This window comes from Dioscorea cayenensis, chromosome 8 (genome assembly GCF_009730915.1).
Source record: "Dioscorea cayenensis subsp. rotundata cultivar TDr96_F1 chromosome 8, TDr96_F1_v2_PseudoChromosome.rev07_lg8_w22 25.fasta, whole genome shotgun sequence".
NCBI classification, from domain to species: domain Eukaryota; kingdom Viridiplantae; phylum Streptophyta; class Magnoliopsida; order Dioscoreales; family Dioscoreaceae; genus Dioscorea; species Dioscorea cayenensis.
The window spans coordinates 18,676,338-18,692,141 of NC_052478.1; positions in this window are offsets into that span (position 1 = coordinate 18,676,338).

The following is a 15,804-nucleotide window of genomic DNA, read 5'->3' on the forward strand; positions in this document are numbered from 1 at the left end:
ACGTTACCAACAAGAACTCTCAACCCTAGTGTCACTCTAGGGGAAATGTTCATACAATCAAACATTCAAGGTTGGAACTCACAATAAACATCAATTAATTAAAAGCATAATAAAGAGATTCAATGAAACAAATACATCCTAGGGTTCACAAATACCCAAGTACCCACTAGGGGTTTAGCTATCCATGGAGCTAAGTACAATCAAAGAAATAGAATGTAAAAGCAATGAATCTATAGAAAAACCCCTCGATGGTCGTGTCGATGGTCTTGTGGAGAGTCTTCTACTCGTCGTCCAAGGATTCCCTCGTCCGGTATAGGATACGCCTCGACGGAAGCTCCCCTACCAACCTTCTTCCTAAGGAATGATGATGTTGGAGCCGTAGAACCTCTCCAAAACACTAGCGAATACCCCTCAAAACCCTAGCCAAAGCCCTCTCTCAAGTTGGGGAAAAGATGGAGAAGAGAATACTGAAATCGGGGATGAATCAGCTTTAAATAAGGCTGGAATCGGGCGACTTCCCGGTCCTGTGGATTTTTCACACGCCCATGTGGAATTTCCACACGGGCGTGGATAATTTCCACACGCCCGTGTGGATTCTCTGAATTCCTGTTTTCTCGGTCGGCTGTGAACAATGCTGCTATAGTACCTTGCTAAAATGTTCTGCTACAATATCCGGCCTGAATAGCTTCCCAAATCTCTACTTTCATCGGAGTAACACAAACGGACACACGTTCACGTCGTGGATCACTTGCTTCTTCAATGATAGACAAGTTGGTGGAGCTCTTGTTCTATGTGCATAAGTCGGAATGCTCGAGTGTGACTGCCCTTGTGCCCCTCCAAATGGATGTGCCAACTAGAATACGAGGAGGTTGGCACACACTCTAGCATCTCAACCCCGACCTATGTCTTCGCGTTTGAACCTTAGCAAGATTTCCTCCAAAATTGGTGCATTGTGCTCTAGATTGGCTTCTTTCCTTCATAATCGGCCTCACAACCCCACCTGCACGAAAGTAACATAAAAACACACATATTAGTGTAAAAACCTGAGAAAAGTAATGCTCAACATAAGGAATGAACGTTTCGCATTCATATTGCACAAACACTTATCACACATAAATATCAAATTTTCATCAAGACACCACCACTACAGCTATTATTTATGCAAAAAATAACCTAAGTTCTAGAAAAGCAATAAAGACTTGGGTAGCCTCCCAAGAAGTGCTTCTTTACTGACGCGTCTGAATATGAATGTAAAACACAAGTGCACGGGTATCGAAGTAATAATTACCCCGGTCAATGGGTAGTCGAATCCACAGGGAACAGAAATATTAAAATTAACCACTTCTTAGTTATCTAGTCAGATTCAATGAATATGGTGGAATGAACTGATTGTAAAAATTAATTAATAAACAAGTGAATGGACAAAAAAAAAGGAGAAGAGGAGTTCTCAATCACTAAAGATGAGGTATTCGGGCGATGCTCCCCCTAGGATCTCTCATGAGGCTCAAAGTTTACTAAATGCTCCTAAACCAAGTCTATTGAGTCAAGGTAATCCAAGCACAACCGGTCCATGTCTCCAAGCAACCGATAGTAGTCCCCTACAAGGTTTCGGTGGAGAAATCACACAATCTGAACACCTCACACCCCATATGACCACACTAAACTCTAGGGATACCAAATAGTGAGACCGATTCCTAGATGTAGATCCAACCCTATTTCCCGGTGAAGGATCCCTAACCCCCTACAAGGCTTTGGAGGAGAAATCAAGAAATCTCACGCCTCACACCAAATATGGTTGCAAAGAGAATAGGGAATATGGAGATAAGAAACACTCAATTAGAGGAGAAAGGGGACACTCCACTACCTCATGGCACACCTTCTTAACCCTCTTTAACCTTGAAGTTCTAACACTAATGGAGACTTCTCACATCAAAGTAATAGATCAAGCAATGTAAATCAGTCATAAAGATCAACAACACATAGAGCAATGAAATCACAAGGTTAAAACTCAAATCAACTCGGATTAACTAGGAACATAGAGCAAATAAATACAAAATCATAGATCCTAGGGTTCACATGCCCAAATAACTACTAGAGTTTAGCCCTCTATGGGCCTAGTTACAAACCAATGATGAATACAATGAAAAACAATACAACCCATAGATAAAATCCCCTTGAATTCGTGCAGATTGGCCTTGATGGGTAGTTCCATGTCTTTAAGGGTTCCTCTCTGAAACCTATCAAAGTTGGTGAAGAACTCCCCCCAAATTTGCAAAGACTCCTCCTCAAACCCTAGCTGACTTGCCCTGCAAGTGCTTTCTCAAAGCTCCGCACAAAGTCCCTGAAAAATAGGGAAAGCGGCCTATTTATTGCTCAAACCCATAACTATCACATGCCCTTATGTGCCCGTGTGGATTTTCCACTCGCCCGTGTAGGCTGCAGGAATTTCCACAAACAAGAGGAACATGAGGATGTGACTGCCTTCGTGCACTTCCATTAGTGAATTAACTTGAATTTGCTTGGAAGTTGGCACACATTCCCACGTCCGTGAACTCCTCTTATTTATTAGTCGTTGAATTACACAAAAGCTCTCAACATCGTACCTTTCTAGCGTATCGTTGCCCCCTTTTACCTCTTCACGGCATCTACAACCTAATTGCACAAAAGAACACCCAATACACGAAATGAGACATAAACCATATATAAAATGATGCTTAATGTATGTAAAACACATATAAAACATTTTTACTCAAGCACTTATCAAACTCACCCAGGCTTAAGCCTTTGCTTGTCCTCAAGCAAAATTAAACATGAAACTCATGGAAAGAAAAGAGAAATGCTTGGCTTTAGGTTCACCAAGAGAGTACAAGAATAAAATTCTAAAGTTATGGAGAGAGTAAAATATTAGATAAAACAGTCAATGCTCTAGCAAATAATCCAATTAAAAATGAAAGTGATAACATCTGAATGCGTGTGTGCGTGTGAAAAACTCAACTCATGTGAACACTATGTCCACTACTAAGTTCTTATTATCACGGGACTTATTTATAAACAAAAAGAATAGGTAGTAGATTCACACAATCCTCTATGGTAGCCCTTTCCCAAGATGCCTCCCGAGTGGCTTTCACACTTTCGAGGTGGTAGCTTTCACACATCCCATCGGATATCTCTTTCTCTCATTAGGGCATAACAAGTATCTGACTTATGAGAGTAGCTTCATACATCATGGGTGGTAGCTCTTTCCACCCCCTATGTACAAACAACAAATAATTTCCAATTTTGTTTTTCAAATTTTCTAATTTTTTTTGTACAAGACTAGCACACTAAAGTCCCAAAAATAATGAACTAGAGTTCTCATAGGTCTAATGAGTGAAAAAAGTGCACCAAGTGCAATCAGACAAAAATATTTAAGAAAATTGGATGAAAACTAGAGTATGATAAAATCTAATGTTTTCAACCTCCAAAAACTAAGAATGAAACTTTTAACCCTAAGGTGAACCTTCATTGGCAACAAGAGCATGCTCATGAAAACACAAGTAAAAGTCATGTATAAGGTGAACCCTCCACCACACTTAAGATGTACATTACCCTCAATGTACACATGTAAGTACAATAAAGATAAAACCACTGGAAGAAAAATGTGTGTGGGAAAGCAATTAAAACAATACTGCACTGAATTCCTGATTAAACGGTTGACGAAGTCTAACTCAAGGGTGTGTTGCATAAGTTGTCAAGCTCACACGACCACGTGACAATGTACATGATCATGTCTATGACTAAAACATCATCACATCATTCTCAAGGCCATCTGTATAGAATACAAGGGGCTCAGTAAAGCTCAAAAAAATATAAACGAAACACAGGATCACATAGATAAACCAGTAGAGCATATACTCGCAACAGAAATAAAACATGAAGAGAACTCTCAGAAAGAGAAACCTTTATGAGTATAAAAGTCCACAACTTACGAACAAACCAAATAAAAGCATAGAAACTAAGTGAAAAGACTCCTAAGTGTGACACCTCAAGCGTCAGTATCTAGTGCTAATGATGATGCTGGCGCGGATGCTGGTGCAGTAGCGGAGGGGACCTCCTCATCAAGGGTCTGCTGAATACAATCAAGTCGCTCTAGGATCCACGCCTGGTTCTTAAGGATGGTAGTAATGACAGCCTTGAGTCGAGCCAAATTCTGATGAACTCGAGGGGTAGATAACTCAGGTACTGCCTCGGTGACCATGTGCTCAGTTACAGGTGGTGCCTTGCCATGGCTCCTTGCGTGTGACCCGCAAGTGCACGGGTTTGTCGAGTAATAAATTCCCAGGTGAGTGGGGTATTGTATCCACAGAGAGTAGGGAATAAAAATACATAAGTTGCTACTTAACAAAGTGAAGATGAACAATGATTGTGTTGATAAAGTGTGATGTAGGTAAGAATAAAAGAACAAGAAAGAGAAGCACAAATAAGTGAGAGGAAAGGCAAACTATATAAAGTGGGGTACTCAGATACCGTTCTTCCTAGGATAATCGTTTCAAGTGCAAAACCAACTATTATGCTTCCTAACTAATGCATTAATGAGTCGTGGAGATCCTACAATACACGGTCCCAAATCTAAGGTCAACCATGACTAACTCTACACTATGTCCCGGCGGAGAAATCAACCAGTCTCAACATCTTACACTATGTAAAGTTGCAAGAAACTCTAGGGATTCCAAGTGATAAACCCTATTCCTATATGTAGATCTAACCCTTTAGTCCAGGTGAAAGACCCTAGTCACAATTAAGCCCCAGGTGTTAAAGTAACTTCAACGCTGCACTCTGTTGCTCGGGCAACTAAGCCCCAGCGGAGTTCATCCCTTAACCCTTCACTCTATTATGACCGCAAAGAACTCTTGAAATGTGGAGGTAGGATAAATCACACCGGAGGGGAAATGGGACGCTTGGCTACCTCTCGACTCACCCTTTCGACCCTCGCCAATCTTACATTGTTTAACTCTCATGGCGTGTCACCCATCCACAATGATTACCAATATTGGCTCTCAACCCTAGTGTCACTCTAAGGGAGAAATCATTCGACAAGCGTTTAAGATTGGAACTCAATTAGAAGCATCAATTAAGGAAAGCATAATAAAAGGTTAATGAAACAAATACATCCTAGGGTTCACAAATCCAAGTACCGACTAGGGGTTTAGCTCTCCATGGAGCTTGACATAATCAATCGTAAAATCGGAAGTAAAAATAAATAGTACATAGGAAAACTGCCTCTATATTCATGTTGATGGTCTTGTGGAGTGGCCGCGCCTTCTTCAAAGGTCCCCTTGTCAAGCCTAGAACACACCTCGCCGAATCGGTGCTGATGAAAGCTCCCCCAATAGCTATCTTCCAAGAGAATCGCGGTGTCGTAGGCGTAGAACCCGTCCAAAAGCCTTACCAATACCTCTCTAAACCTTAGCAGCAAGCCTTTCCAAAGTTGGAGAAAAGATGGATAGAAGGATGCTGAAATCGGGCTGAATTGCGGCATTAAAAAGGCTAGAATCGGGCATCCACATGGTGTGGGAAATTTCCACACGCCCGTGTGGATTCTCTGGAAATCTCATTAGCCAGCCGTGAATATTACTGCTAAAGTAAATTAATACAGTGTTTTGCTAAAGTAACTTGCCACAGTACCGGCCAGAAACACTCCTGAATCCATGTTTTTCATCGAGGTAACGTAAACGGGCACACGTCTACACCATAGATCATGTTGCTTCTTTAATAAACGGCTTCATTGGTGAAGATCTTGCTATCAATACACAAATTGGGATACTCGAATGTGACTGCCTTTGTGCCCCTCCCCATCATTGTACTCGCTTGAATACCTAGAGGCTGGCACACATTCTGACCAGGTCCCCTTGCGTATATCCCGCAAGTGCACGGGTTTGTCGAAGTAATAATCCCGGATGGGCGGGTATCGTATCCACGGGGAGTAGGGAATAAAAACACTTAATTCGCTTCATAGTTATATGAAAGATGAATAGTGATATGTGTGACAATGATTCAATTCTCAAAAGTAAAAACAACAAGTAAGAGAGCACAAGTAAAGGAGAAGGTAAGGCAATCGATAAAGATGGGGTACCCGGATATTGCTCCGGCTAGGACAATCATTTCAAGTGCAAGAATCCTCTATTATGCTTCCTAATCAATGCAAGTGAGTCGTGGAAATCCTTAATTACATAGTCCCAAATCTAAGGTCAACTCTTCCTAGCCCTATACATGTCCCGGACAAGAGATTGAATAACCTCTCAACCTCGCACTCATATAGAATTGCAATAAGTTCTAGGGATTCTAAGTGATAAATCTCTTCCTAATTGTAGACCTAACCCTTTGGTCCAGGTGGAAGGTCCATAACCACAATTAAATCCTAGATACTAAGATCACTTCTGCACTTCACTCCGTTGCACCCGTAACTAAGCCCCAGTGGAAGGTCATCCCTTAGACCATTCTCTCTATTATGGCCGCAAAGAACTCGAGGAATGGCGGTAGAATCTAACACATCGGAGGGGAAATGGGACGCTCCTTTACCTCTCCACTCACCCTCTCAACCCTCTCTAACCTAGCTTTGTCTAACACTCGTGGTGTGTCAGTCACTCACAAGGTTACCAACAAGAACTCTCAACCCTAGTGTCACTCTAGGGGAGTATTAACACAATCAAGAATTCAAGGTTGGAACTCACAATAAACATCAATTAATTGAAAGCATAATAAAGAGATTCAAAGAAATGAATACATCCTAGGGTTCACAAATACCCAGTACCCACTAGGTGTTTAGCTCTTCATGGAGCTAAGTATAATCAAAGAAATAGAATGTAAAAGCAATAAATCCATAGAAAACCGCCTCGATAATCGTGTCGATGGTCTTGTGGAAAGCCCTCTACTCGTCGTCCAAAGATCTCCTTGTTCGATATAGGATACGGCTCGACGGAAGCTCCCCTACCAATCTTCTTCCAAAGATATGACGATGTCGGAGCCGTAGAACCTCTCTAAAACCCTAGCCAATACCTCTCAAAACCCTAGCCGAAACCCTCTCTCAAGTTGGGGAAAAGACGGAGAAAAAAATACTTAAATCAGGGCTGAATCGGCTTTAAATAGGGTTGGAATCGGGGATCCACACGCCTCTGTAGATGCCCCTGTGGATTTTTCACATGGGCGTGTGGAATTCCCGTGTGGATTCTCTGTTCTACTGTTTTCTAGGGAGGTTGTGAACAGTGCTGCTACAGTACTTTTACTGGAGTGCTTCTATAGTGTTTTGCTATAGTATCCAGCCTGAAATACTTCCCAAATCCATACTTTCATCGAGGTAACGCAAACGGGCACATGTTCACGTCGTGGATCGCTTTGCTTCTTCAATGATGGAAAAGTTGGTGGAGATCTTGTTCTATATGCATAAGTTGGAATGCTTGAGTATGACTGCCCTTGTGCCCCTCCAAATGATTGTGCTAACTCAAATAAGAGGAGGTTGGCACACACTCTAGCATCTCACACCCGACCTATGTCTTCGCGTTTGAACCTTAGCAAGATTTCATCCAAAATCGGTGCATTATGATCCACATTGGCTTTTTTTTCCTTTATAATCGGCCTCAAAACCCTACCTGCATAAAAGTAACATAAACACGCACATATTAGTGTTAAAACCCAAGAAAGGTAATGCTTAACATAAGGAAAGAATGCTTTGCATTCATATCGCACAAGCACTTATCACATTCTCGTATCTTGAGGCCAACTTGTGTCTTTGCGTTTGTTCCTTCTGAAGATTTCATCAAATAGTGCATTCACGATCTACATTGGCTTCTTTTCTCAATATTTAGCTTTGCAACCCAACATACGCAAAAGAACACAATTACACATGTATTAGCTCTTAAACCTGATAAAAGTAATTCTCATCATAAGGAAAGAACACTTAGCACAAGAACTTATCAAACTCCCCTACACTTAAGCTTTTGCTTGTCCTCAAGTAAAGAAATAAAACATTGAAGCATAGAAGAAAGAAAGACTGAAAGCGCTCGGCCTTAGGTTTACCAAAGCATGCAAGTAGAGCATTCCACAAGTAAGGGAAATTTCAACACTAAATACAAAAATCAATGCTCTAGCTAAAACCTTGAATCAAAAAGGACAACAACCCGAAATCATGTAAGTGTGTATAAACTCACTCAATTCAACCCAAAGTATACTCCTCAAAGTTCTAAGTAAAATTGACTTATTTATCTACAAAACATAGCAAAACAACAAGATGGTAGTAGCTTCACACATCCTCTAAGGTAGCCCTTTCTAAAGCAGCCGCTAAGGTGGCTTTCACACTTTCGAGGTGGTAGCTCTTTCTACCGGGGTGGTAGCTTTCACACATCCCATGAGATAGCTCTTTCTCTCATTAGGGCATAACTAGTATCCGATTTATGAGAGTAGCTTCATACTACATAGGTGGTAGCTCTTTCGACACAGAATGCACAACTAAATGATATATCTATATTATTTTTTTTCCAGCAAAATAAGACAAGAAACAAAACTAATTAGTCCCTTGAATAAAGAACTTGAGTTTCCAAAAGAGTTTCAAGAGTGAGTGGCGCAACAAGTTTCAATTGTGCAAAAATTCCTACAAATTCAAGTAAAAACCAGAGCAAGAGAACATTCAATGTTAAAACATCTCCTAAACTCAAGAATACAAACATTACAACTAAGGTGAACCACCATTGACTATGTGAGCATGTATGTCAATCAAAACTTGTGTAAAAGACATGTGCAACATGAACTCTCCCCCACAATTAAAATGTACATTGCCCTTGATAAGTGCTTGTGCGATAAGAATACGAAGTGTTCTTTCCTTATGATGAGTATTACTTTTATCGTGTTTTAATGCTGATGTGTGTGTATTTATGTTACTTTCATGCAGATAGGGTTGTGAGGCCAAGTATTAGAGAAAGAAGCCAATGTGGATCGTAAATGCACCATTTGGAGGAAATCTTGAGAAGGTTCAAACGTGAAGACATAAGTTATGTTCAAAATGCGGGAATGTATGCCAACCTCCTCGTATTGAAGTAGCACAATGATTTGGAGGGGCACAAGGGCAGTCACATTCAAGCATTTCAGTTATTGAAGAAGCAACGCGATCTACGACGTAAACGTGTGCCCATTTATGTTACCTCGATGAAAGCATGGATTCAAGAGTGTTTCGAGATGATACTGTAGCAGGACACTGTAGCAAAACATTGCGGCAGGTACTGTTCACAGCCAGCCGAAGAAGGATGAAAACAGAGAATCCACACGGGCGTGTGGAATTTGAAAAATCCACACTGGCACCAACATGGACGTGTAGATTCCCAATTCTAGCCCTATGTAAGGCCGATTTCAGCCCCGATTTCAGAATTCCTTTCTCCATCTTTTACCCTATCTTTTCTTCTAGCTTTCCCCATCTTTGGAAGCACTCGCGGCTAGGGTTTGGAGAGGCTTTGGCAAGGCTTTGGAGAGGTTTGACGGCCTTCGACACTGCATTTCCTTCAGAAGAGACCTATTGTGGGAGCTTTCGTCGGCACCGATTCGGCGAAGTGTGCCCTAGATTTGATGAGGAGACCTTTGAAGAAGACGCGGCCCATCCACAATACCTTCGACATGAACACAAGGGGGTTTTCACTCATGGATTACATCTCTTTGCTTTTGATTTCATTGTCTATTGTATTTTGCTCCATGGAGAGCTAAACCCCTAGTGAGTACTTGGATATTTGTGAACCCTAGGATGTATTTGTTTCATTAACCTTTTTTTATTATGCTTTCAATTAATTGTTGTTTTATTTGAGTTCCAATCTTGTATGCTTGATTGAGTGAATACTTCCTTAGAGTGACACTAGGGTTGAGAGTTCTTGTTGGTAACCCTTGTGAGTGAGTGACACACCACGAGAGTTAGATAAATCTAGATTGGAGAGGGTTGAGAAGATGAGTTGAGAGATATCAGAGCGTCTCCTTTCTTCTCCGGTATGATTTATTCTATCTCCATTTCCTTGAGCTCTTTGCGGTTATAGTAGAGTGAATGAGCTAAGGGATGACCTTCTGCTGGGGCTTAGTTGTAGAGGCAACGGAGTGAAGCATTGAAGTGATTTTAGTATATAGGGCTTAATTGTGGCTAGGGACCATTCACCTGGACCAAAGGGTCAGGTCTACATCTAGGAAGAGGATTTATCACTTGGAATCCCTAGAACTCATTGCGATTCTATACGAGTGCGGGGTTGACAGGTTATTCAATTTCTCCTCTGGGACATGTATAGAGTTAGGCATGGTTGACCTTAGATTTGGAATCATGTATTAAAGGATCCCCACGACTCATTAATGCATTAGTGAGAAAGCATGATAGAGGGTTTTGCACTTGAAACGATTATCCTAGGTGGAACAATATCCAGGTACCCCATTTATCGTCGATTGCCTCCCCTATCTTTTACTTGCGCCTCCTTTATCTTTTCTTATTTTCATTTGCATTGAGTTTGTTTTCACATCACTATCAACATATTTTCATTCTAGTTAAATAGCAATCTGGGTGGTTCTAAGCACTATTCCCTATGGATTCGACTACCCTCTTACCTTGGTATTATTACTTCGACACCCGTGCACTTGCGGTTTACACGCATATTTGGTCATGTCAAGTTTTTACACGTGTGTGTAAATTCCACACAACCGTGTGGATTTCTGCAGCATTACTCAATTAACTTGTTTGATCGAGTTTCTTTCAAATTTTGCAGGTTATGGCACCTCGGTCAAAGAAGCAAGCTGATAAACGGCTGCGTGAGCCATCTCCCTAGCCCAAGAGCATGAGTTTTACCATTCCCAAGCATCAGGCGAGGTTTGAGAGACTGACTAGTCTCAGATTTGGTCACAGACTAGATTTCACAATGTGAGCACATAGTCGGTAGAGGGTATGGTAGACGAGATCGAGGACATGCTTGCGGTTGGCAGCTAGGACCGTTTACTATTGATCAGAGATCTTGCCATCTGCACACATACACAAGGGGGTTCAGTGAAGCTCAATAAAAATAAAAGCAACTCGAGTATGTAAAAGATAAAGCAATAAATACAACTCGAGACAAAATAACAAAAATAAAAGACATACTTAAAGGGAATATCCTTTCTGAGTAGTGCAGGTCTAAGAATAATACAAAATAAAACAAAAATAACAAGAAAGAAATAAGACATGCATCGAGTGTCAATGTCATCTACTGTCGGCTCCTCCGCTACTACTGGTGGTGGTGATGCTGCACAAGATGGATCAACTGGTGCTGGAATAGGTGATGGTGGTGCCGGAGATGCCTGATGGGTCCTCAGCCACAAGACAAATGATGAGGCAACATCTCGCTCTAAAATCTGCTGTAAGGTGTCAAAACATGACATCAACTAGGTGTACTGTATATCCTGTGTCACCCGAACCTCGGCAATCTCAGTACGTAGCACCCCCATAGCATTCTCGAGCCTCTCAAAATGATCATAAGCTTGAGATAGTGAAAATATGCATGCTGGGGTTGGCTCCTCTACCACGGGAGGTGCCTCGATCTCCATTGGTGTCGGCTAAGGCTCGGGGATGGCCTGAGAGACCATGACATCATCACCCTCACCCTCAGCTATCTCTGGAGTGGGCTTTATCAAAGCATATACACCAAGGTTGTGTCTGCGCACCAATCCCATCAATCTCAATATATCCAGGCCTGACGGTGAAGGAACAGTCATCTTCTCAGCACCACGTATGGCGTCTAGCAAACCCATGCCCATAAGAAGTCTGGTGATGTACAGCACTGAGAAGATAACACCAACTCTGAAATACTGGCTCTAGTGGCGTAGATACTAGGCTAGTATGTGGACCAAATGGATCAGCTGTCTATGACCATAAAGTAAAGGTACAGAAGCTCTTGTTGGCTCAGGAAGCCAGCACTGCGACCATGGCCATTCACTGACATGCTCAGAATGGCATGAAGATAGTGGTACACAGGTCAGGAAAATCCCATGGCCTTGGACACGCCTGGCTCATACTGTCTCTAGCCGCATAGACCGCTATATGCCCTTTAAGGAGTCAAAGAACCAGGATAATTGGTACAAAGTCGCTCGTAACATCATAGAGCCCCAACAGGATCAAGAACTGTGTGACGCTCATAACATGGTACTGCCCAAGTGCTCTAAACTATATAATGTCGACACTACCAAATCTGGCATAGAACCTGTCGAACTCAAATGAGGATAAAACCTCAAGTGTAAGTGCACGGATAGCAGGTTCTCTAAATGTCAGTAACTGTCACCAACCCCTCCCCCATCGAGACGAGATCCTCTACCTCATCTGCCAACTCATCGTCCTGCTGTATATTTCGCAATACACTCGTATTTAAGAAATGAGTCTATCCGTACCTAAGCCTCAATAATCGCTCAAAACGAACTTGGTGCTAGGGAACAGCAAATCCCATATTCTCTGGCTCAGGGGATGACTCACGCGGACGCTTCTCAGCTTGCTTCTTCGACCGGGGTGCCATATCTGCAAAATGAAAGCATAGACTAGATCAAAGGCATTCAAAAATTTATTCTGCAGATTTCCACACACACGTATGGATCAACCGGGTGTGAAAATCGCCCGGATGCGCCTCGCAAAACCAAAAAATACACCTTTTCATTGTTATAACTTTGTTCTAAGTATGCATATACCTTATAAACATTGAAAAAAGCAACATTCATCATTTTAATTGATTAAAATCAAGTATAGAGAAGAAAAAAATACGAATTGAGGGTTTACTAGCAGTTGAAGATGAAAACTCTCGAATTCAGTCGAGAATTCAAGTAAAACACCTCAAGATCAATGCTGCGAGGTCAGGAGAGTAGTGGAGAATGTTCTCTGAGTGATTGGGAGTGTAGGAATGAATAAAACCGAAAGGATTTTAAAGAAAAACCCGAAGCTTTTGCATTTCTGTACATCCACACGGGTATAGGAAAATTACCCACGCCCGTGTTACTCCACCGGAGAGCCCACAGGGGCAGACGCATGCCATTGTGTGTTCTTTGGAAAACACTCAAAGCATTGTGAACGCAACCACGCGGGCATGCGGAAATTACCCACGCCCATGCGGCCGACCCACAGGGGCATATGCATTCCCTTGTGGACTCTCTGTCCAATCGAGAAAATTCACTGAGTATGACCCATGCCCGTACGGAAATTACCAACGGGCGTGGGTCATCAGAGGACCAATTCACAGGGGCACTCACAAGCCCCTGTGCATTCTCGGGATGGAGGTGTACTCCTCTGTAGAGATCCACAACGGCATGTGGAAATACCCCACGCCCTTGTGTTTATCACAGGGTCATCCACATGGGCGAGTCCAAGCCCCTGTGTCTTCTCGGTAAAATCTTTCAATCTCTATAGGAACACACACGCTCGTGCGGAAATTACCCATGTGTGTGTGAAAGTTGCAAGGTCGTCCACAGGGGCGAGTCCATGCCCCTGTGGCCTCTCGGGATGAGCTCACAGTAGAGACCCACGGGCGTGTGAAAATTCCACACGCCCGTGAGTTTTTTCTGGATGCCTTAGAAAACACTACATGCTCTGTAGAAAATTACTGAATGAATAAAAACACTCAGAGCCTGCTTTTATCTTACAAACTATACCAGAGAAAAACGCACAACATGCTCAAACGACCAAAAACTTCACCGAACACATTTAAGCACACATTTGCACCAAAAATCCAAGAGAAATTCACAGCAATAGAATCTCAAAATCAGGACACCAACACTCAAAACCTTATTCATGCAAACACAAACTAAAAACTAGAAAAACAGTAAAGACTTGGGTTGCCTCTTAAGAAGCGCTTGTTTTACGTCATTAAGCTTGACGTACCTTTTCTTACCTCACTGGGGCTCATAGATGAAGGTTTCCCTCTTACCCATGACTTGGAAGCATGATGGACATAACCTTTTGAAGGTAGAGGGAGAATTGTCGAGCTTGTTACCACTTGAGGGTTCATCACCTTGTTCCATTCTCGCATATCCCCAATAGCCTTGGGGCATTTCTTGTGGCGTCTTCTTGCTCGCTTCATCTTCTAGAGCATCTTCTTCATGATCCCCGGAGTAGATGGTGCCTTCTCCTCTAAACCAAGCATCATCAACTCCTCGTTCTCCACTTCTTGGTCTAGCAACCCCTCGTACGAGTTCGGATTCAACATTTCCTAAACATATTCATCAATTAGTTCATCGGTAGTGTAAAGAAAACATAAAGTATCATCAAAGTCAAGAGAATGTCGCATGGCTTCAGCGAGGCAGTATATGAGCTTGTCATCTCCAACCTTCATTGTCAACTCCCCACTGTCCATGTCGATAAATACCTTGGAGGTGCGCAAGAATGGCCTCCCAAGTATCAAGGGTATATCTGTATCCTCATTAGCATCCAACACTATGAAGCCTATAGGAAATATGTACTTGTCCACCTTGACAACCACGTCTTTAATGATGCCCCTCAGATGTCTCACCATTCGGTTTGCCAATTGCAAAGTTATCCGAGTAGGCCTAGGCCCTCCCAAGCCTAGCTTCTGAAAGAAATGGCATGACGTTGATACTAGCCTCTGAGTCCGCCAATGCCATCTCTTCACCCAAATTGCCAATGTTGCACGGTATCACAAAGCTTCCGAGGTCTTTCTTCTTGTTTGGCATATTCTTTTGCAACACCACTGAACAAGAGGCATCTAAGACCACCGATGCACTCTAATCCAATTTACTCTTGTTGGTCAAAAGATCTTTCAAGAACTTAGCATACCGAGGTATTTGAGCCAACGCCACTATAAAAGGAATGTTAATGTGAAATTTCTTAAACAGACCCAAGAAATTCTTGTATTGCTCATTATTTTAGTCATTCTTCAATCTTGAAGGATAAGGGATTCTTAGCTTGTTAGGTGGGGTTGCCACCTCTTTTTCTTTGTTGGCTCTCTCCTCAACCTCCATGACCTTCGGTGCTTCAACAATGGTCTTCTCACTTGGAAGCCTACCCTCAACCTCACGATCACTTCTCAAAGTTATCGCCTTTAGATGTTCTCTTGGAATAGTCTAAGTATTGCTCGACAAGCTTCCTTGTGGTCTCTTTGATAAAGACTTCATGATTTGCCAAACTTGATTCTCTAGGTTGTGCAGTGAAGTGGTGTGGTTGCGAAGCATAGACTCGACCGATTGGAACCATGTATCAAATAATTGCACAAATTGGGTCTAGGCTTTCTCTAGATCCGACATCCGGGTCTCCAAGCCTGAAAATCTATTCTCCATGTTCGGGGCTTGTTGTTGTTGAAAACCCGGTGGTGTGGTGACCTTATGTTGCCCTTGGCTGTTCCCTGAGAAATTAGGATGGTTCCTCCAACCCGAATTGTAGGTATTGCTATAAGGATTGCCTTGGTTTCTCATTGCATTACCCACATAGTCAACTTTCTCAACATAGGGTGTACCACCAATGGCTATCGGGCAATCGGATTGGGCATGTTCCCCTCCACATCTGTCATAACTCATTATGGCTGCTAATCTCAAAGAAATTATAGTGTCTAACTTCTTACTTAATACCTCCACTTGGGCCACCAATGATGTAACTGCATCGATCTCATGGATGCCAAAAACTTTCTTCTTCTTCCTAGCATTCCATTGGTAGCTGTTCAACCACGTTTCTTCAATTAATTGCCAGGCTTCTCCGGGGGTCTTGCTACCTAAGGTGCCTCCTGCCGCTGCATCAAATAACTATGTTGTACTTGGGTTCAAACCATTGTAAAAGTCTGAATGATCATCCACTCTGGA